Source organism: Gossypium hirsutum, chromosome A09, assembly GCF_007990345.1.
Source record: "Gossypium hirsutum isolate 1008001.06 chromosome A09, Gossypium_hirsutum_v2.1, whole genome shotgun sequence".
NCBI lineage: Eukaryota > Viridiplantae > Streptophyta > Magnoliopsida > Malvales > Malvaceae > Gossypium > Gossypium hirsutum.
In genome coordinates this window covers 9,904,102-9,924,411 of record NC_053432.1, presented here as the reverse complement: position 1 = coordinate 9,924,411, position 20,310 = coordinate 9,904,102, and the positions used below count along the sequence as shown (strand labels likewise).

Here is a 20,310-nt window from a genome sequence, read left to right as displayed (position 1 = left end):
TGATGAATCCGGCTTCTGTGATGAATCAATCGGCTTCTTTGGAGTAATTCCTTACTCCCTATTCTGTGTGTCCCCATTTTCTTCCTCCTCTAAGGTGTATTTATAGGCTTTGGAATGCTTAGAAACCCTTAAAATTAGCTTTTTCTGAACTCAACTTGGGCTCGGTAGGGACACGCCCGTGTTCGATTACTTCAAGCCGTGCTCGAGCCTACCAAATTGACACGGCCGTGTGGTCTACCCGTGTGAGGAGGTCCAGGTCGTGTTGATTTCTTACTTTGGCCCATTTTCTCCGTTTTTGCCCGTTTCTCGTTCCTTTCGCTCTCCTATGCTCTCCTAAGTATAAAACATGAAATTAAAGCATTAGGAGCATTGAATTCACCAATTCTAATGAGAAATCATCCATAAAAAACATGGGGTAAAAATATGTATAATTTATGGTTTATCAAATACCCCCACTCTTAAGCATTTGCTTGTCCTCAAGCAAAATTCTCAACTCATAATCAAAATAAATTCTTCTCAACTTATAATTTCTATCGATAATATCTCACATTAATCTATAAGTAATCATACATTGAGAATTCAACTAGAAGAACTTAAAAGTTTCAAACATTCAAAGTTGAGCATTTTAATCATGCAAACATAAGTGTCTCTTCTCATTTAAGTAATTACCTTTTGATTCAGAATATCACAGAGTTCTACATCCTCACTAAAGATTCACTCAAATCATTCGAGGTGTTTAAGGATAATAAATTGAAGCACTCAATAGTCAATAATGAAAAGTCATTACCATAGGCTTGCATGAAAATCAAATCTCCACCACTATAATTTAAGATGATACATCAATCAAAAGGTCTTTAGAGGGTTGTAATGCGGCTTGGTTAGGGGGTGTGGTCACAAGCTGAAAGAAAGGGTTAGAATCGAGATTGAATTGAAGAATTACCTAATTAGAAAAAGAAACAGTGCTTCTTCTCAGACTATGAAATTTAACTTCTGAAGTTTACAAACAGAAGATCACTACTAATATGTATACATTTTTTTAAGAACAAGTTAAATAAAATGGACTAACTGTTAAGAACAAAACAAAGCTAAGCAATCCATTCAACTTAAATCTCGACAAAAATAGGGATTAATTTAGGGGATTTCAACAATAATGGGTTAAAGATTAATATTAAGGGTAATACAAGAAATGGCTTGTTAGGTTCAAGGTGGTTTACTAGGGGTTAATCGTGAAGGTAGGCTTTTCATGGCATGAGTGGGTTAATCCTAAGTGCCTTAATCATTTTGACATATCAAATCAAATGGTGTGGTCTCGACATGCACAATCAAGCAAGTTCTAGAATAATAGTTCAATACTGACACACTCAAAGCAATAATAAAAGTGAGCATGAAAGGATTAATAGATGCTCAAAAGGCTCAATAATCTCACAAAAAATATGGCTTTTTGATGTTTAGAATCGTGAATTCCAATTCAAAGTAATACCTAGACTTGGGGAAACAACCTATAATTTTAAATTGTTAAAAATCAACTTATTATGCTTGATTCTCTAATGCCTTAAAGTTTAAACAATCAATGCATAAATCCATATGTTTTAATTCAAGATATATCAATCAAAATCATAAATCAATTAAAATTTATCCTAAATATGATATGAGAGCTTTTCAAGAGAACAAGGTAATCATTCAGGGATTTTTCTGATAATGACATGAATGCCCTCTCCACTTAAGATGTACATTGCCCTCAATGTACAAAGATAGGTATTATAGAATATAAAAATAAGATAGGGAGAGAAGTGAGACTTCATGTATGATGAATTCCTCGAACTAGAGTTTTGGAGAGTAATCGGTTCGAGAGTGGAGGAGGATACTCCGGTGGTTGTAGAGGTTCATTAGTCCATAAGTCCTGCACCAAAAGAATATTATATCTAGTGGTAGCTATGGTCATGGTCGATCAGGACATGGCAGTCAGGGAGAACCTTTCCCGGTGGAGTTTTAGTTCCTATGTGACGATGAGTTTAAGAGCTCTATATAACTGTGATAAAATCAGGAACTTTTTAGGGGATATTAGGAAGAATAATTACTCAAAAAGAAATAACCGAAATTAATAATTAAAAAATAAAATTTCTAAAATCTAATAAAAATAAAAAGTAGTTTCAATAAAAATTAAAAACATAAAATAATAAATAAATATTTTTAAACATCTTCATCGCTAGATGGTTCGCGAGGTGGGACTGGCGATGAGGTGTGGAGGTGCTATCAAATCTGCTGTAGAGTAGCATCAATGTTGTCAAATCGTTGAAAACACTACTGCTCGAATCGATTGAGGTGTTCAGAGATGTCAGCATATGAAGCCGCCGCATGAACTGGACGAGAGTGTGGTGGTGGCTGGGTCGGTCGGTCCTTGTGTTGTGGGGGGACATCATTAAGAATGTCCTCGTAGGCCTCCTCCTCGGTAGATTGGGTGAGACGATACTGGGGAGGGTAGGTTCCTCGGCGCCTCTCGATCATCCTTATGCTAAGCATGCTCGAGATGCCTTGTGGAGACATCTGGCCGATGAGGGTGAGGGATGATTCTTGGGCTGCGGTGTTGAGGAGCCCGAAGTGTCGCGCCAGTCGAGTCACGTAGGGGCCAATGGAGATGACCCCCTTTCGGTGCCGCTCCGTCTGGTGCTGAATCACAAGGGCGATGAAATAGGCAAGGTCGATGACGTGCCCTTGTGACATACACCATAAGAAGTAGACATCGTGAATTTTGGCGATGCTCGTGCTCTTTCGCCTCCCTATAATCGTGGGAGCCAAAATGGTGTGTAGGTACCTCTGGGATGGTGGGAAAACTGATGCCTTGGAGTGGCTAGGATTGTAGGAGGCTGCGCTAGGGGCGAAAGTGTGCCAGCACTTCGAGGGAGAGAAATGTATGTGGCGACTGAGAGCATGTAGTTCATTCTCCTCCTTGAACTCCTCCATATGTAAGCCTAGTATAGCACCAAACTCTGGGACGCTTAGCTGGTGGATTAATCTGCCTAGGTGAAATTGAACCATGCTGGGATCATCGTAGTTTGTCATTACGGTATGAAGATGGAACGTTGAGCATAGTTCCATCGTGACCTCAAGGTATGTTGGCTCGATAATCCCAAAGAATAGCTCCCAAGGGTCGGTGGTTAGGAGGGCTCGAATCGAATCAGCCAACTGAACCTGTTCTACAGCAGCCTAGTCGATGCGGCGACTCGCAATTAAAGGTCGGGCCCGAAGTATTTGGAACAGTTCTTTCTGGGGCCTTCAGGGGAACTGTAGGAGAGGGTGACGAATTTTCGCGGTTGGACCCGAGGAAGAGGACGAACCCTTCCTCTTCTTTGAAGTGGGTACGGTGGTTTTCTTTCCTCGTGAAGGCAACATCAAAAGCCTGTAATATAAAGAATAATAATAATAGGTAAACGAATTCGAAAAAGTAAAAGGCATGAATTTGGAACTAATTATTTTAGCCAATACTATTAATATGAAGCAAACTCAACCACAATAACAGTGAGAATGAAAATAGAAATGTAATGGGTATGAGGTTTTCCTAATCTCAATTTAACACGGAATGTATGATAACTAACTTAGGAATGCAAATTAAATGATATACATTGGCATGGTAATAGCATGAGAATAAACATAGTAATGTCATAGGTATGAGGTGTTCCTAATAACTTGAGTTAGCACAAAATGTATGATAGCTAACCTAAGAATGCAAATTAAATGATAGAAAAATGAAAAACAGTTTAAAAGATATGAAGATCATGTTGATAATAAGCATTAGAAATAAGTAAAATAGAAGTGAAAGGAGTAAACAAACGCTAAGGGAAAGAGATTGAGCGTTAAAAATGAAGTGGGAAGCGGCGCATGGGCGTGGCAAGGAGGCCGTGTGGAGTTGCAGCGGCTAGGGTTAGGGTTTTTGAATGGGGAAGAAAGTGAATAGTGCAGGGTATTTATAGATTTTGGGCGACACGGCCAGGGCACACGCCCGTGTTCCCTAATTTCAGCCCGTGTGATCCGCGAATTTCAATTTTGGGTGCGTCTGACATTTAGTACACGCCCATGTTCCTCGGGCGTGCGGGTTCACACGGCCGTATCGCACGACCGTGTCTAGCTTCGTTCGCTTCTCCCAAGCCTGTGTGTACAAGCCCCATGCCCGTGTCAATCTAACAGGTTCGACCACGGGTGGGCGTGTCACACGCCCGTGCTATTTTAACAGGTTCAACCACAAGTCTTCCACACGGACATGTCGCACGCCTGTGTTGTTTTGGCAGGCTTGAGCACGGCCGTGGCGTTTTATCGTAGCCCATGTTGGGGAAATCCTTGCCCTATTTTCACACGGCCTTAAGCATGCCTATATGCTTGGCCGTGTCTCTGTGAAAACACCTGTATTCAAGATTTCTATTAGTGAGTTAGAAGTTAAATACAAAAATTTAAAGAAATTAATATTTTTAGTGCTCAGGTTACCTCCCGAGAAGCTCTTATTTATAGTCTAAACTCGACTTACCTCTCCAGTGAATGGTCATGGTGGTTTGAGGAGTTTATACCCCTCATTCCTGCTATCAATCTCATCAAAATAAGGTTTTAATCGGGTGTTGTTTACCTTAAAAGTGCCGAACTTGGGATGACTCACCTCCACCGTACTGAATGGAAAAATACTGAGTACCGTAAGAGGGATTTCCTCATTTGGTGTGGTAGTGACAATGTGGGGATCTGCGACATCTAATAAGACTTTATTACCAACCTTAAGTTGATTTGGAGAGGTATCGGGCTCGTTCTGGCATAGTTTTTGTTTATCGTGTGTTCTCGATTTATGTGTTCGCCATTCATCTAGCTCCTCTATTTGCAGCATTCATTCTTCATGAATAGAACCTCTACTATTGTTTGAGAGTGGCTCATGTACTTCCTTTAAACTTAGCTCCTGCAAAGTGGGTTGTATCATGTGGCCAGTTTTAATAGGATGGTTTAGACGATCACCTTCAACTTCTGATGTGTTGTCAGAATTGCGAGCTTGAAGGGTGAGTGTTTCGTCCCCTACGCGAAGCGTGAGTTCACCTGTGCCAACATCAATAATTGTTTTAGCAGTTACTAAAAAGGGCCTTCCTAGGATTAAAGGAGTATTGCTATCCTCATTTATGTCTAAAACAATAAAGTCAACGAGAAAAATAAATTTATCGATTTTGGCTAGCACATCTTCAATAATACCCCTAGGAAATCTATAGTTTTATTTGCTAATTGAATGCTCATCCTAGTCTGTTGGGGTTTCTTGAGACCTAGTTGCTTGAACATTTTAAAAGGCATGACGTTGATACTAGCCCCTAAACCAGCTAATGCATTATTAACATCTAAACTACCAATTAAGCAAGGAATCGTAAAACTCCCTGGATCTTCTAGTTTCTACGGTAGCTTATTTTTCAGAATAGCTAAGCACACTATGTTTAGCTCCACATGCGACGCCTCGTCCAACTTCCGCTTATTTGCTAAAAGCTCTTTTAAGAATTTCATTACGTTTGGCATCTACGATAGAGCTTCAATAAACGGTAAGTTAATATGTAATTTTTTTAAGAGTTTAAGGAATTTACCAAATTATTCATCTGAGCAGTCTTTCCTTGTCACGTTGGGGTATGGTACATGAGGTTTATATTTGACATTAACTAATTTGTTTGTATTTTGATCTACCTCACCTTGACCTGTACTTACCACAGTTTCTTGGCGCGGTTCTGGTTCAGGCTCTACAAATCCTTCTTCATTTTGAATATTAATCGTGTTGAGCTGTTCCATTAGGTTGGGTTCAGTATTACTTGGCAAACTACCTTATGGTCGTTCAGAGATTAGTTTGGAAAGCTAGCCTATCTGAGTTTCGAGTCCTTGGATCGACGCTTGTTGATTCTTAAATGTTGTCTCGGTGTTCTGGAAATGAGTTTCTGACACCGATATAAACTTTGAGAGCATCTCTTCTAGGTTCGGCTCCTTCTCCTGTTGGTAGGGAGGTTGCTGAAAACCCGGAGGATGTTGTGGTCTTTGTTTTCCTTGGCCTCCCCATGAAAAATTGGGATGGTTCCTCCAACCTGCATTGTAAACGTTACTAAATGGATTGTTTTGAGGTTGAGGATTATTACCCATGTAGTTTAGTTGCTCGTTATCCATGTTATGGGCATAAGGTTGATATTCCGGATGGTTTGTTCCACCGCTACTTACTTCGCACTGCATTACTGGGTGAACCTGTGAAGAAATAAGAAAACCATCAATCTTTTTATTTAAGAGTTCTACCTGATTAGAGAGCATGGTGACCGGATCGATGTTATAAACACCGGCTATTTTTGTTGGCTTTGTCCTCATGACTTGCCACTGATAGTTATTCAGTGACATCTCCTTAATAAACTCATAGGCATCTTCAGGTGTTTTATTATTGATGGTTCTGCCAGCAGCTGCGTCAACCATTTGTCGAGTCGAATGATTCAGACCATTGTGGAATGTTTGAACTTGGAGCCAAAGCGGTAACCCATGGTGAGGGCACCTTCGTAGTAAGTCCTTGTATCTCTCCCATGCATCGTAGAGGGTTTCTAAATCCATCTGCACAAAAGAAGAGATATCATTATGTAATTTAGCCGTTTTAGCCGGTGAAAAATATTTTAGTAAGAATTTTTCGATCATTTGTTCCCAAGTAGTGATTGACCCTCGTGTTAACAAGTTCAACCACTGTTTAGCTTTGTTCCTCAATGAAAAGGGAAACAACCGAAGACGTATGGCATCATCAGAAATGCCATTAATTTTAAATGTATCGCATAGTTCTAAGACGTATGGCATCATCCTGCAAACCATCAAACTGAACAAATTGTTGTATCATTTGAATAGTGTTAGGTTTTAATTCAAAAGTATTTGCAGCTACAACAGGTCTAACTATGCTCGATTCAGTTCCTGTTAAAGAAGGTTTAGCATAATCATACATAGTGCGTGGAGTAGGATTTGATTAACCGCAATTGCAGGAGGTAGCTAATTGCCTTGGTTTTCAGCCATCTCTTCGGTTGGAGGTTGAGTATTGTCTTCTTGCTTGTTCTCAGTGTATCTTAAGCTTTGCGTTATTTCTATTTGGTTTCTACGAACTGTACGATCGATTTCTTCGTCAAAAAGTAATGGTCCTGACGGATTCATCATCAAGACTGAAGATCTCTTTGGTTTCTTCCTAGACTTGTTATTCTGGCTCCGAATCAGTCGATTTATTCATTCAACTTGTTCCGTATAGATCTCTAAGTTAAGTTATTATTCCTATTCAAGACTATTAATGTCTAATCCCTAGATTGAATAGCCGAGACTTTTCTCTAATTAACACTCTAGGGTTGCATTAACTCGATCTATGGATCCCCTTATTAGGTTTCACCCTAATCCGGCAAAATCTTGTCACCCTATATCTAGGCGCGCAATTAACTTCACTTAATTATGATAAATGTACTCTTAGATAGGGTCTATTCCTCCTCTGAATAAGAGCTTATCTTGAATCAGTATCCTGGGATATCAAAACAAGAATTAAGAACACATAATTAAGAACAAGTTAAATATTTATCATATAATTCAGAAAATAATAACAAGATTCATCTTAAGTTTCATTCCCCTTAGGTATTTAGGGGATTTAGTTCATAACTAAATAAGAAAACATCTCAGAATAATAAAGAATACAAAACATAAAGAAAACCCAAAACTCCTGAAGGGGAATTGAGGAGAGATCTTCAGTCTTGATGATAAATTCAGCTTCTGAGATGAATCAATCGGCTTCCTTGGAGTAATTCCTTACTCCCTATTCTATGTGTCCCCCTTTTCTTCCTTCTCTGGGGTATATTTATAGGCTTTGGAATGCCTAGAAGCCCTCAAAATTAGCCTTTTCCGAATTGAACTCAACTTGGGCTCGGCAGGGACACGCTCGTGGCACATGCCCGTGTTCGATTACTTCAGGCTATGCTCGAGCCTGCCAAATTGACATGGCCGTGTGGTCTACCCGTGTGAGGAGGTCTAGGCCGTGTTGATTTCGTACTTTGGCCTATTTTCTCTGTTTTTGGCCCGTTTCTCATTCCTTTCGCTCTCCTATGCTCTCCTAAGTATAAAACATGAAATTAAAGCATTAGGAGCATCGAATTCACCAATTCTAATGAGAAATCATCCATAAAATGCATTAAACATGGGGTAAAAATATGTATAATTTATGGTTTATCAGTATGGAATTGTAAATGAAGCATGACATATATGCAACAAAGGTGCATGGTTAAGTATGAATTATTCTATGAAATGGTTATGAATCTTATGGTTGAATTATACTTATACGCTTTAGTAGTTAGACCAATTGTATTTGGCTTACTAAGCTCTTTGTAGCTTATTCTGTGTGATTACTGTCTGTTTTACAGTTGTCGTAGCTACTGAAGGCTAGGGGATAGTTAATGATCGTCACCACACTATTGATCTCATTTTGGTATTTTTGAAGGTGTAAATATTTTAAAGTATGGCATGTATAGGCTAGAATATCCATGTATTAAGTTTTGAATTGTATATATGTTAAGCTATGAGAGTTGGTTAGAAAATGGTATGTTTGTGTGAAGATTTGGTATAATTTTGAATGGGTTCTTGAATGATGATGAAATAGTTGTAATAAAGCATGTTTTGAGTATGAAATTGGCTGAAAATTTGTTGTATGAATGTTGCTTAGCATTGCTTGTAGGATTGACCCTTAAATGGGTGGCAAATTGGCTTAAATCAAGCCTGCATTATGCCACACGGTCAGAGGCCACGGGTGTGTCTGGTGGCCGTGTTAGTTTGGCAGTAACCTCTTAAAATTTGCATGGTTAGGGACCACGGGCGTGCCTTATGGCCGTGGGCTTAAGTCAGTAGCTAGCTATGTATCACACGGTCATGGCACACGGCCGTGTCTGTTGGCCGTGTGAAAAAGTCAGTATAGGACCTCTTTTTGGCACGGTTGGATCATATGGGCATGGCTTATGCCCGTGTAAGTCACAAGGGCGTGTGGCTTTGACAGCTTTGAAATATTTGATTAAGTTCTAAAAATTTTGAATGAGTTCAGTTTAATCCCGATCTTTCCTAAATGTATGTTTTAGGTCTCGTAGACTGTATTAAAGGTTGAATTGTGAATGAATATCTATGTATTGATATTATATGATATCAGTGATTCTGTATTGTTCTGTAATGTTCTGTCTGTCCGATGACGCCCCTTACCTATTCCAGAGACGGTTATGGGATAGGGGTGTTACATTTTATTGGTATCAGAGCTATGGTTTAGTCGATTCTAGGACTACCATAGCATATGTGAGTCTAGCTATACATGCCATATATATGAATCTGTGATAGTGTGATGACTCCTGACATTGAAATGTGCTTTTGTATAGTAAATGGATCCCGATAGAGCCATAGCTGATGATGTTGAAGGCAATGCACATGTCCCCGCGCAAGGGACAGTGCAAGATGATTCACAACTGACTATGAGTAGCCGTGATAGCGAGGCTAAGCAAGCCTTTTATCAGATGATGAATAAATGGTTTACCCAATACATTAGAATCAATCCGACTGTACAACAACCTCCACCCCAATTAATCCTTCTTAAATTCCTGTTATGACTTCCGTGAATCCAGTTCAGTCAAGTAGACCACCAGCTGGTAAGATTAGAAAGTATGGGGCTAAAGAGTTCCTAGTTTCCACGAATGATGATGCTGAAAGAGCAGAATTCTGGTTGGAAAATACAATAAGAGTGTTTGATGAAATGTCTCTGAGTCCTGAGGAGTGTGTAAAATTTACCGTTTCACTTCTAAGAGATACGGGATACCGTTGGTGGAAAACTTTAATATCTGTGGTTCCGAGTGAGCGGATTACTTGGAATTTCTTCCAAGCTGAATTTCAGAAGAAATATATCAATCAGAGATTCATTGATCAGAAACGCAAAGAGTTTCTCGAGCTTAAACAGGGTCGTATGTCTGTTACTGAATACGAATGTGAATTTGTGAGGTTAAGGCAGTATGCTCGGGAATGTGTATCGAATGTAGCAATAATGTGCAAAAGGTTTGAAGATGAATTAAATGAAGATATCCGTCTGTTAGTTGGGATTCTGGAAATTAAAGAAATGGTTGTGCTCATTGAGCGAGCTTGTAAAGTTGAAGAATAAAGTAAAGAGAAACGAAAAACTGATTTTGAAGCTAGAGATGCTAGAAAGAGATCTTTGCATAAATTATTTCAGTTTGGGTCAAAGAAATTCTGAGATGATCAGAACTGTTCAAATACTAATGTGGGACATTCAAATAGAGATCGAACTAGATCATATTCGAACACCAGAGCTCCTGTTACATCTGTTGCAAGTGTTGGAAACATCCGATCTGAGAAACCTGAATGTAAACACTATGGTAAAAGACATCCGGGAAATTGTAGATTGAATGACCGAGCCTGTTTCTGATGTGGATCCCTAGATCATTTTGTAAGAGATTGTTCTGAACCCATTGAGCAAGAAAATGTATAGAATCCGAGATCGAGTAACACCTCAACTAGAGGTAGACCTTCCAGAAATGTAAGAAATACGAGTAGTGGTCAAAGAGCTACTGGGGATACCGTTGTTAGATCTGAGGCTAGAACACCTGCCAGAGCCTATGCTATTAGAGCTCGTGAGGAAGCCTCGTCTCCAAATGTGATTATTGGTACTTTTACTCTCTATGATACTTCTGTGATTGCATTGATAGACCCTGGATCAACGCATTCTTATATTTGTATAAATTTAGTGTAGAGTAAGACTTTGCCTGTAGAGTCTACTGAATTCGTAATTAGAGTATCGAACCCCTTAGGCAAAAGTGTCTTGGTTGAAGAAGTTTGCAAGAATTGTCCGTTAATGATTCAAGGTATCTGTTTTCCTGCTGATCTGATGCTTTTACTTTTCGATTAATTTGACATAATTCTGGGAATGGATTGGTTAACTCTGCATGATGCTATTGTGAATTCCAAATGAAAAATCATTGATTTAAGGTGTAAGAATGATGAAATAATCCAAATTGAGTCTAGTGATCTGAATGGACTATCAGCTGTGGTATCTGTAATGAAAATACAAAAATATGTGAAGAAAGGTTGTGAAGCTTACTTAGCTTATGTATTAGATTCGAAAGTGAATGATATGAAAGTTGAATCAGTGCCTGTTGTCTGTGAATTCTCTGATGTATTTCTTGAAGAACTACTTGGTTTGCCTCTGATTCAAGAAGTCGAGTTTGGCATTGAATTAGTACCTGGTACTACTCCGATTTTAATAGCTCCATATAGAATGGCTCCAACCAAGTTAAAGGAATTAAAATCTCAGTTACAAGAATTGACCGATCAAGGATTTGCTAGATTGAGCTTTTCACCTTGGGGTGCTCCTGTTCTGTTTGTGAAAAGGAAAGATGGCACAATGAGAATGTGTATTGATTACAGCCAACTTAATAAAGTGATCGTAAAGAACAAATACCCTCTGCCTAGAATTGATGATTTATTCGATCAGTTGAAAGGTGCAGCTGTGTTTTCAAAGATAGATTTGAGGTTGGGTTACTATCAGTTGCGGGTAAGGGACTCTGACATTTCGAAAGCTGCTTTCAGAATGAGGTACGACCATTATGAATTTTTAGTTATGCCTTTCGGATTGACTAATGCACCTGCCATCTTTATGGATTTGATGAATAGAATTTTCAGACCGTATTTAGATCAATTTGTTGTAGTTTTTATTGATGACATATTGATTTATTCACGTGATGAATCTGAGCATGCCGAACATCTGAGAATAGTGCTACAAACTTTGCGAGATAAACAGTTGTATGCAAAGTTTAGTAAATGTGAATTCTGGAGTTGGTTTTCTAGGTCATATTGTATCAGCTCTCGGTATCCGAGTTGATCCGAGCAAGATTTTAGCTATTCTGGATTGGAAGCCTCCGAGGAATGTATCTGAAGTCCGCAGTTTTTTGGGACTGCCGGTTACTACAGACGATTTGTAAAAGATTTCTCTGTGATAGCAACTCCGTTGACAAAATTGCTTCAGAAAGATGTGAAGTTTGAATGGTTTGAGAAATGTCAGAAAAGTTTTAAGCGGTTAAAAGCTCTGTTAACTGAAGCTCCGGTATTGGTACATGATCGCAGTGATTCGTAACAAGTAATAAATATTTATAATGAAGATCAAACCTAGACTAACTATTATCACGATGAAAAGGCAAGCGAGACCGGGATATCGTACCCAAAGGAGCCAAAAGTACTAGTAGTAACTATCTTTTTATTATCTAGCCTAGGAATAAAAGGGTTTGTTTTAATTAACTAATTATTTAAACTAAGAACGCATAGAGAAAAGAATTGGGGAATTGATTTTGGGAAAATCGATTGACTTGAGACAATACCTAAGGAAAAATCCACCTAGACTTTACTTGTTATTCTGGCTTCGAATCGGACGATTTATTCATTCAACTTGTTCCGTAGAGATCCCTAAGTTATATTATTATCCCTATTCAAGACTAATAACGTCCAATCCCTAGATTGAATAACCGAGACTTTTCTCTAATTAACGCTCTAGGGTTGCATTAACTCGATCTATGGATCCCCTTATTAGGTTTCACCTAATCCGGCAAAATCTTGTCACCCTATTTCTAGGCGCAAAATCAACTCCGCTTAATTATGGAAATTGTACTCTTAGACAGGGTCTATTCCTCCTTTGAATAAGAGCGTGTCTTGAATCAATATCCTGGGATATCAAAACAAGAATTAAGAACACATAATTAAGAACAAGTTAAATATTTATCATATGATTCAGAAAATAATAACAAATTTCGTCTTAGGTTTCATTCCCCTTAGGTATTTAGGGGATTTAGTTCATAACTCAATAAGAAAACATCTCAGAAGAATAAAAATAACAAAACATAAAGAAAACTCTAAAACCCCTGAAGGAATTCTGAGAGAGATCTTCAGTCTTGGAATAGCTCTGGCTTTTGAGATGGATCGTCTGGCTTCCTTCAAGTAATTCTCGGCGTGTGGTTCTGCGTTCCAGAAAAGTTCTGGAGAGCCCCCTAATAAAAATAACAAAACATAAAGAAAACTCTAAAACCCCTGAAGGAATTCTGAGAGAGATCTTCAGTCTTGGAATAGCTCTGGATTTTGAGATGGATCGTCTGGCTTCCTTCAAGTAATTCTCGGCGTGTGGTTCTGTGTTCCAGAAAAGTTCTGGAGAGCCCCCTTTCTAGGTCGTACTTAGGGTGTTTATATAGGCTTTTGATTGGCTTTCTTCCCCCCTAAGTATCCTTTTTCCGTGACATGGTTGCCAGGCCATGTGCGATCCGTTAAATTGCCACGGCCGTGTAGGCTCAATGGCCAGGCCTTGTGAGTCGTGTAAACCTTGGTCGACACCCTCGAAAGGCATGGGCGTGTGAGCTGCCCATGTGGCAAGGGGGTCTTCTCGATTTGGTCCGTTTTGTCCCTTTTTTTAGCTTGTTTTTGGCTCCTTTTGACTCTTGGTCCTCTCTTCGGTACAAAACATGAAACAACCGGATTAAAAGCACCAAAATCCACAAATCTAGTAGTAAACATCCATAAATATGCTAAGTATTTGGGGTAAAAACCTATATCATTTTGCGTTTATCAAATTCCCCCACACTTAAGCATTTGCTTGGCCTCAAGCAAAATTCTCACTTACTGCTAGAATTCATTCTTTTCAATCACATAATCAGTATTGATAATGTTACAAACTATTCCACAGAATTTTATACAGTAAGAATTTAACTATAGGGGCATTAAAAGCCTCAAACAATCTAAATCGGATATCTCAATAATAATATTATAGGTAAGCTCCTTCCTTTAAGTAATTAACTTAAGTCCTAAATACACAAGAGATGACATCCTCACTAAAGATTCACTCAAATCACTCAAAGTGTTTAAGGGTTAAGATTAAGCACTTGATTGTCTAACATGAAAAGTTATTACCATAGGCTTGCCTGAAAATCAAATCTCCACCACTTGTAAATGATATGATACACTAATCAAAAGGTCTTTGCATGGTTGTAATGGGGTTTAGGTTATAAGTATGGATAGAGGTCAAAGAACAGGGGTTAGAATCGAGATAATTTCAATATGTTACCCCACTATCAAAAACTTAATTACTGAATCACAAACAAATAGCTAGAACTATTTTACATGAGTTCATGACAACTTTAGCTTGCTGAGAATTACACACATTTTTTTTAAGAACAAATCAAGTTAGTACAATATGGAAATCAGACTTCATGATTCAGTAACAAAAAATGGTGAACATAGTGAGGTAACAATATTAAATTCAATCTCGATAAAAAGGGTCAAAATAAGTAAGAGGATTTTAACAATAATGGGTTAATGGGTTAATGATGAGGGTTAATCAAAGAAAAAGGTTAATAGGTTCAAAAGGGGTTCACTAAGGGTTTAATTATGTGGGAAGGCTTTTTATGGAGTCAATGGGTTAAATCCTAAGTGCCTTTATCATCTCAGTATATCAAATCATACGTGTGGTCTTGACATGTATAATCGAAGCAAGTTCTAGAATAACAGTTCAATGTTGACACACTCAAACCACAAAAGAAGTGAGCAAGAAAGAAAGCTATATGCTCAAAAGGCTCAAAAATCTCACCAAAAATTTGGATTTTTGATGTCATTCCTGTATACTAAGAATTTCAAGATAATACCTCAATTTAGGAAAATAATCTAAAAATTTTAGTTCTCAAAATATCAACTTATCATGCTTGATTCTTTAATGTCCTATAATCAAATAATCATGCATAATTCCCATGGTCTAATTCATGACATACCAACAATAGTTATAGATCAATCAGAATTCATTCTATCAATATTATGAGAAAATCACTTAAGCACAAAACAAAATTCAAGGATTTGAGAATAATGCAAAAAGTTAGGTTCCATGTTCACCCCCCACACTTAAGATATATATTGCCCTCAATGTACAAAGATAGGCTAGTCAACATAAAGAAAATCATAAGATGGAAAGAAGTGAAATTCCCTGTTAGAAGGATGCGGAGCTTGATTCTGAGGCTGGAGTGTTTGGGGAAAATGGTAGCGGCCACTGTTCTTGGATAGATGAAGAAATTGGGTCGTTGAACATGGCACTCGTTAGGTATTATTCCCTATTTGTTTCCTCATTGCGTAAAATATTCCTAGCAGCTTTGCTTGGAAGTCTGTAGAATCATGAAGAGCTTATGAAGAGTTGGTGTGGAAGAGAGTGTAGTGAGATTACTTGTTGTGGGTGGTGACTTTGCCAGTGCTCTCTCTCCTCTCGGTCAATGTGTGAGCTAATATGGCATGGAGATAGCGGAGGGAAGGGGGGAGAGCTGAGGCCTTCGGGCGGCTGGGGTCGTAGTTGGAAGAGAGTGGTGCCAAAGCCTTCCAGCACAAGGAGGGAGAGATGTGGATATTGCGTGGTAGTGCATTCATGTCCTCCTCCTCCATAAACTCATCGGCGTAAAGTCCTATAGCAACTCCAAACTCTGGGACACTCATCGCACGAACTAGACCGCCTAATCGGAAGTGAATAGTTCCTGGGTCATCATTATTCGTCATCACCACCTGTAAATGAAAAGTAGAGCATAATTCTAAGGTTAGCTCTAAATAATCATTCCCTTGGGTCTGTAGACAGGAGGGCGCAGATGACATCAGCGAGCTAGACTTGTTCGACGACAACCCAGTTGATGCAACGACCTGTGGTGATAGGTCGTGCACGTAGTATTTGAAATAGCTCCTCCTGTGAAGCTTGTGGAAATTTAAGGAATGGGTGCCGAACTTCGGATGTAGCTCTTATCGAGGAAGAACCTGGTCCCCTACGTCTCTTTGAGGATGAGATTGCGGCCTTCTTTCCTCTCGATGACGACATAATGTACCTGAAAATATATGAGCATTGATAGAATCCAAGATACATCAGTAGTTAAGCAACAGGCCTAAAACTAGTATATGCTATTTAGTGTTTTAAATAAGTCAAATATAGAAAATTCTAAAGCAAATTCTTAACTTGTCTAAAACATATTTGTAATAGTAACAATATCTATGTAAACTATGAAAAATACTAATGTAACAACACAAATTGGAAAAACAAGGTTAAGAAACTGAACCAGGGCTGTTATAAGGCGGTGCACGGGCGTGTGATGGCGAGCATAGGCGTGTAACGCGGAGAGGAAACCATGTGGTGGGAAAAATAGAGGGTATAGGGAGGGAAAAAATGGGGATTAATGCAAGTGGAGTGACTTTGAGGGTGGTTTGGGGGTTGGGGAAGTGAGAATCTAGGGAATGGTGGTCGGAATAGGGAGTAAGGGTTGAGGGAGGGTGGATTTCGGCTAGGGTTTTGAAAGGAGGAAGAAGATGAACAGGGGTTTGTTTATATAGGGGAGGGGCACACGGCCTAGGGCCACGCCCTTGTGCTGTGAGGGTAGCCCGTGTTTTTCAAAATTTTCAAATGTGGTCGTGCCCGGCTACTATCACACGCCTATGTGTCTTAGACGTGTGTGGCACACGACCATGTCGCACGGCCGTGCCTAGCATTGTTTGCTTCTCCAACGCCCGTGTGTTATGGTATCACGCCAGTGTATTGTTGTCCATAGTTTAATGGCACGGGCGTGTCGCACACCCGTGTGGAAGAAATAAAATCGAGCCTTGTCCCTGGCACGCCTGTAGTTTTCTGTCCCACGCCTGTGTTCTTCCTATCAAGTTCACCTACGGCCATGTCGCACAGCTGTGGGATTTATCGCACCCTGTGTTTTGGGAAATCATGTTCTACTTAAAAACGGCCGTATCGCACGGCCATGTCTCTTCCCCTGTTTGGCCACGACTTTTGGGACGTCCGTATGCCCAGCCGTGTGTTGAAAAACTTTGGAATTCAAAGATAAAGTTAATGATTCGAAGTGTTAGAAATTAATTAAAAATAAAGAAATAAAAATATGTTAGTGCTCGGGTTGCCTCCCGAGAAGCGCTTATTTATAGTCTAAGCTCGACTTACCTCTTTTGAATGATCATGGTGGTTTGAGGAGTTCATACTCCTCATTCCTATTGTCAGTTTTAAAATAAGGTTTTAAACGGGTGTTGTTTACCTTAAAAGTGTCGAACTTGGGATGACTCACCTCCACTATATCGAATGGATAAATACTGAGTACCATAAGAGGGATTTCCTCATTTAGTGTGGTAGTGACAATGTGAGGATCAATGGCATTTAGTAAGACTTGATCGCCGAGCTGAAGTTGATTAGGAGAGGTATCGGGCTTGTTTTTGTGTAGTTTCAGTTTATCATGTGTTCTTGGTTTGTGTTCTCGCCATTCATCTAGCTCTTCTATCCGTAGTCTTCATTCTTCATGGACGTCTTTGTTCTCTCCATGATAGTAGCGCACTCTCTCTGTTGTCTTTGTTCGAGGAGGTTTCTGCAAGGACGATTGAATATTAGTTTTATCATCGACAATTTTTGTAGCATTATCCTGAGTCTTAGGGGTTTTGACTGAGTCGAGTGCTTAGAGTGTTACTGCGTCGTCACCTGCAAGAAGTGTTAGCTCCCCTGTGCCTACATTAATAATGGTTCTGGCAGTTGCTAAAAAGGGTCGTCCAAAAATTAAAGGTACCTCGTCATCCTCATCCATATCTAAGACAACAAAGTCTACTGGGTAAATAAATTTATCAATTTTAATGAGAACATCTTCAATAATACCCTTAGGAAATCTAACTGTTTTGTCAGCCAATTGTATGCTCGTCCTAGTCTGTTTGGGTTTACCGAGACCTAGTCGTTTAAACATTTTATAGGGCATAACATTTATACTTGCCCCTAGATAAGCTAAAGCATTATTCACAGATAAACTACCAATTAAGCAAGGAATTGTAAAACTCCCTAGATCTTGCAATTTGTTAGGTAGATTATTCTTTAGAATAGCTGAGCATACTGCATTGAGTTCCACATGCGATGTAGTGTCTAATTTCCTTTTATTGCTCAGAAGTTCCTTTAAGAATTTTGCTGAGTTGGGCATCTGCGAAAGAACTTCAAAAAAGGGTAAGTTAATATGTAATTTCTTTAAGAGTTTAACAAACTTACCGAATTGTTCTTCTATTCTGTCTTTTGTCATCGCTTTAGAATATGGCACACGAGGTTCATGATTCGTACTTACCTATTTGGGATCATTATCGTTTACCTCTTCTTGTCCTTTGTTCATCGCGTTGTTTTGATGTATTTCTGGCTCGGGTATAATGAGTCCGTCCTTATTTTGAGCGCTAATTGCATTGAGGTGTTCCCTTGGATTAGGTTCAGTATTACTTGGTAGGCTACCTTGTGGTCTTTGGAGATTAGTTTGGACAGCTGTCCTATCTGAGTTTCGAGTCCTTAGATCGATGCTTGTTGATTCTTAAGTGCAGTCTCAGTATTTTGAAAACGGGTTTCTGACACCGAGATGAATTTAGAGAGTATTTCTTCAAGGTGCAGCTTCTTCTCTTAATGATAAGGTGGCTGTTGAAAACCCTGAGGATTTTGTGGCTTTTGATTCCCTTGACCTTTCTATGAAAAATTTAGGTGGTTCCTCCAACCTGCATTATAGGTTTTACTGTATGGGTTATTTTGAGATCTAAAGTTATTATTACCCATATAGTTGACTTTTTCTTCTTCAGTTGTAGGATTGAAGGATTGGTATTTTGTATGCACACCTCCTCCGCTTGAGTCACACCTCATTACTGGATGTACCTACATAGAACCAAGAAAACTATCAATCTTTTTATTGAGAAGTTCTACCTGATTAGAGAGCATGGTGATTGAATCGATGTTATAAACGCCGGCTGTTTTTTTGGCTTATGCCACTGATAGTTGTTTAGTGACATCTCCTCTATGAATTCGTAGGCATCTTCCGGTGTTTTATTGTTGATAGTTCCGCCAGCAGCAGTGTCAATCATTTGTCTTGTCAAAGGATTCACACTATTGTAGAACGTTTGAACTTGCAACCATAGGGGTAACCCATGGTGAGGGCACCTTCTCAATAGATCTTTGTATCTCTCCCATGCATCGTAAAGTGTTTCTAAGTCCATCTGCACAAAAGAAGAGATATCATTTCGTAATTTAGCCATTTTAGCCGGCGGAAAATATTTTAGTAAAAATTTCTCGGTCATTTGCTCCCAAGTAGTGATAGACCCTCGTGGTAACGAGTTTAACCACTATTTAGCTTTGTTTCTCAGTGAGAAAGGAAATAACCGAAGACGGATGGCATCATTAGAAATGCCATTGATTTTGAATGTATCGCAAAATTCCAGGAAATTTGCTAAGTGAGTGTTGGGATCTTCATCCTGCAAGCCATCAAACTGAACAAAATGCTGTATCATCTGAATAGTGTTAGGTTTTAATTCAAAATTATTCACAGCAATAGCAGGTCTAACTATACTTGATTCAGTTCCTGTTAAAGAGAGTTTAGCATGGTCATACATAGTACGTGGAGCAGGATTTTGATTAGCTGCAATTGTAGGAGGCAGCTGATTGTCTTGGTTTTCAGCCATCTCGTCAGTTGGAGGTTGAGTATTGTCTTCTTGTTCGTTTTCTGTGTATCGTAAACTACACCTTCTTTCTCTTTGATTTTTAAGAACTGTTCGATTGATTTCTTCATCAAAAAGTAAAGGTCCTGACAGGTTTCTTCTAGTCACAAACTATAAAAACCTGCCAAGAGAAAGAAAAAGTAAATTAATAAATAAGAAAATAAAATAAAATTGCAAGAAAAATAAATGGCTAAAGTAATAAAAATTTAGTGTTCGTAATATTTCAGTTCCCCGACAATGGCGCCAAAAACTTGATCGCAGTGATTCGTAACGAGTAATAAATATTTATAATAAAGATCAAACCTAGACTAACTATTATCACGACAAAAAGGCAAGTGCATCTATCGAACAATAGTATAGTAACGGCAAGACCGGGATATCGTACCCAAGGGAACCAAAAGTACTAGTAATAACTATCTTTTTATTATCTAGCCTAGGAATAAAAGGGTTTTGTTTTAATTAACTAATTATTTAAACTAAGAATGCACAGAGAAAAGAATTGGGGAATTGCTTTTAGGAAAATCGATTGACTTGAAACAATACCTAAGGAAAAAGCCACCTAGACTTTACTTGTTATTCTGGCTCCGAATTGGACGATTTATTCATTCAACTTGTTCCGTAGAGATCCCTAAGTTATGTCATTATCCCTATTCAAGACTAATAACGTCTAATCCTTAGATTGAATAACCGAGAATTTTCTCTAATTAACGCTCTAAGGTTGCATTAACTCGATCTATGGATCCCTTC

At 38.9% G+C, this 20,310-nt stretch overlaps 2 non-coding genes across 2 annotated transcripts; both read left to right on the top strand.

Moving 5' to 3' along the window:
• Nucleotides 1-6,508: 6,508 nt before the first annotated feature.
• On the top strand, nucleotides 6,509-6,614 carry LOC121207318 (small nucleolar RNA R71). The gene has a single exon (XR_005902409.1). It is a non-coding gene; the product is annotated as a small nucleolar RNA R71 (small nucleolar RNA).
• A 12,377-nt stretch (nucleotides 6,615-18,991) lies between these two features.
• On the top strand, nucleotides 18,992-19,098 carry LOC121207512 (small nucleolar RNA R71). Its single transcript, XR_005902601.1, has one exon. It is a non-coding gene; the product is annotated as a small nucleolar RNA R71 (small nucleolar RNA).
• Nucleotides 19,099-20,310: the final 1,212 nt, after the last annotated feature.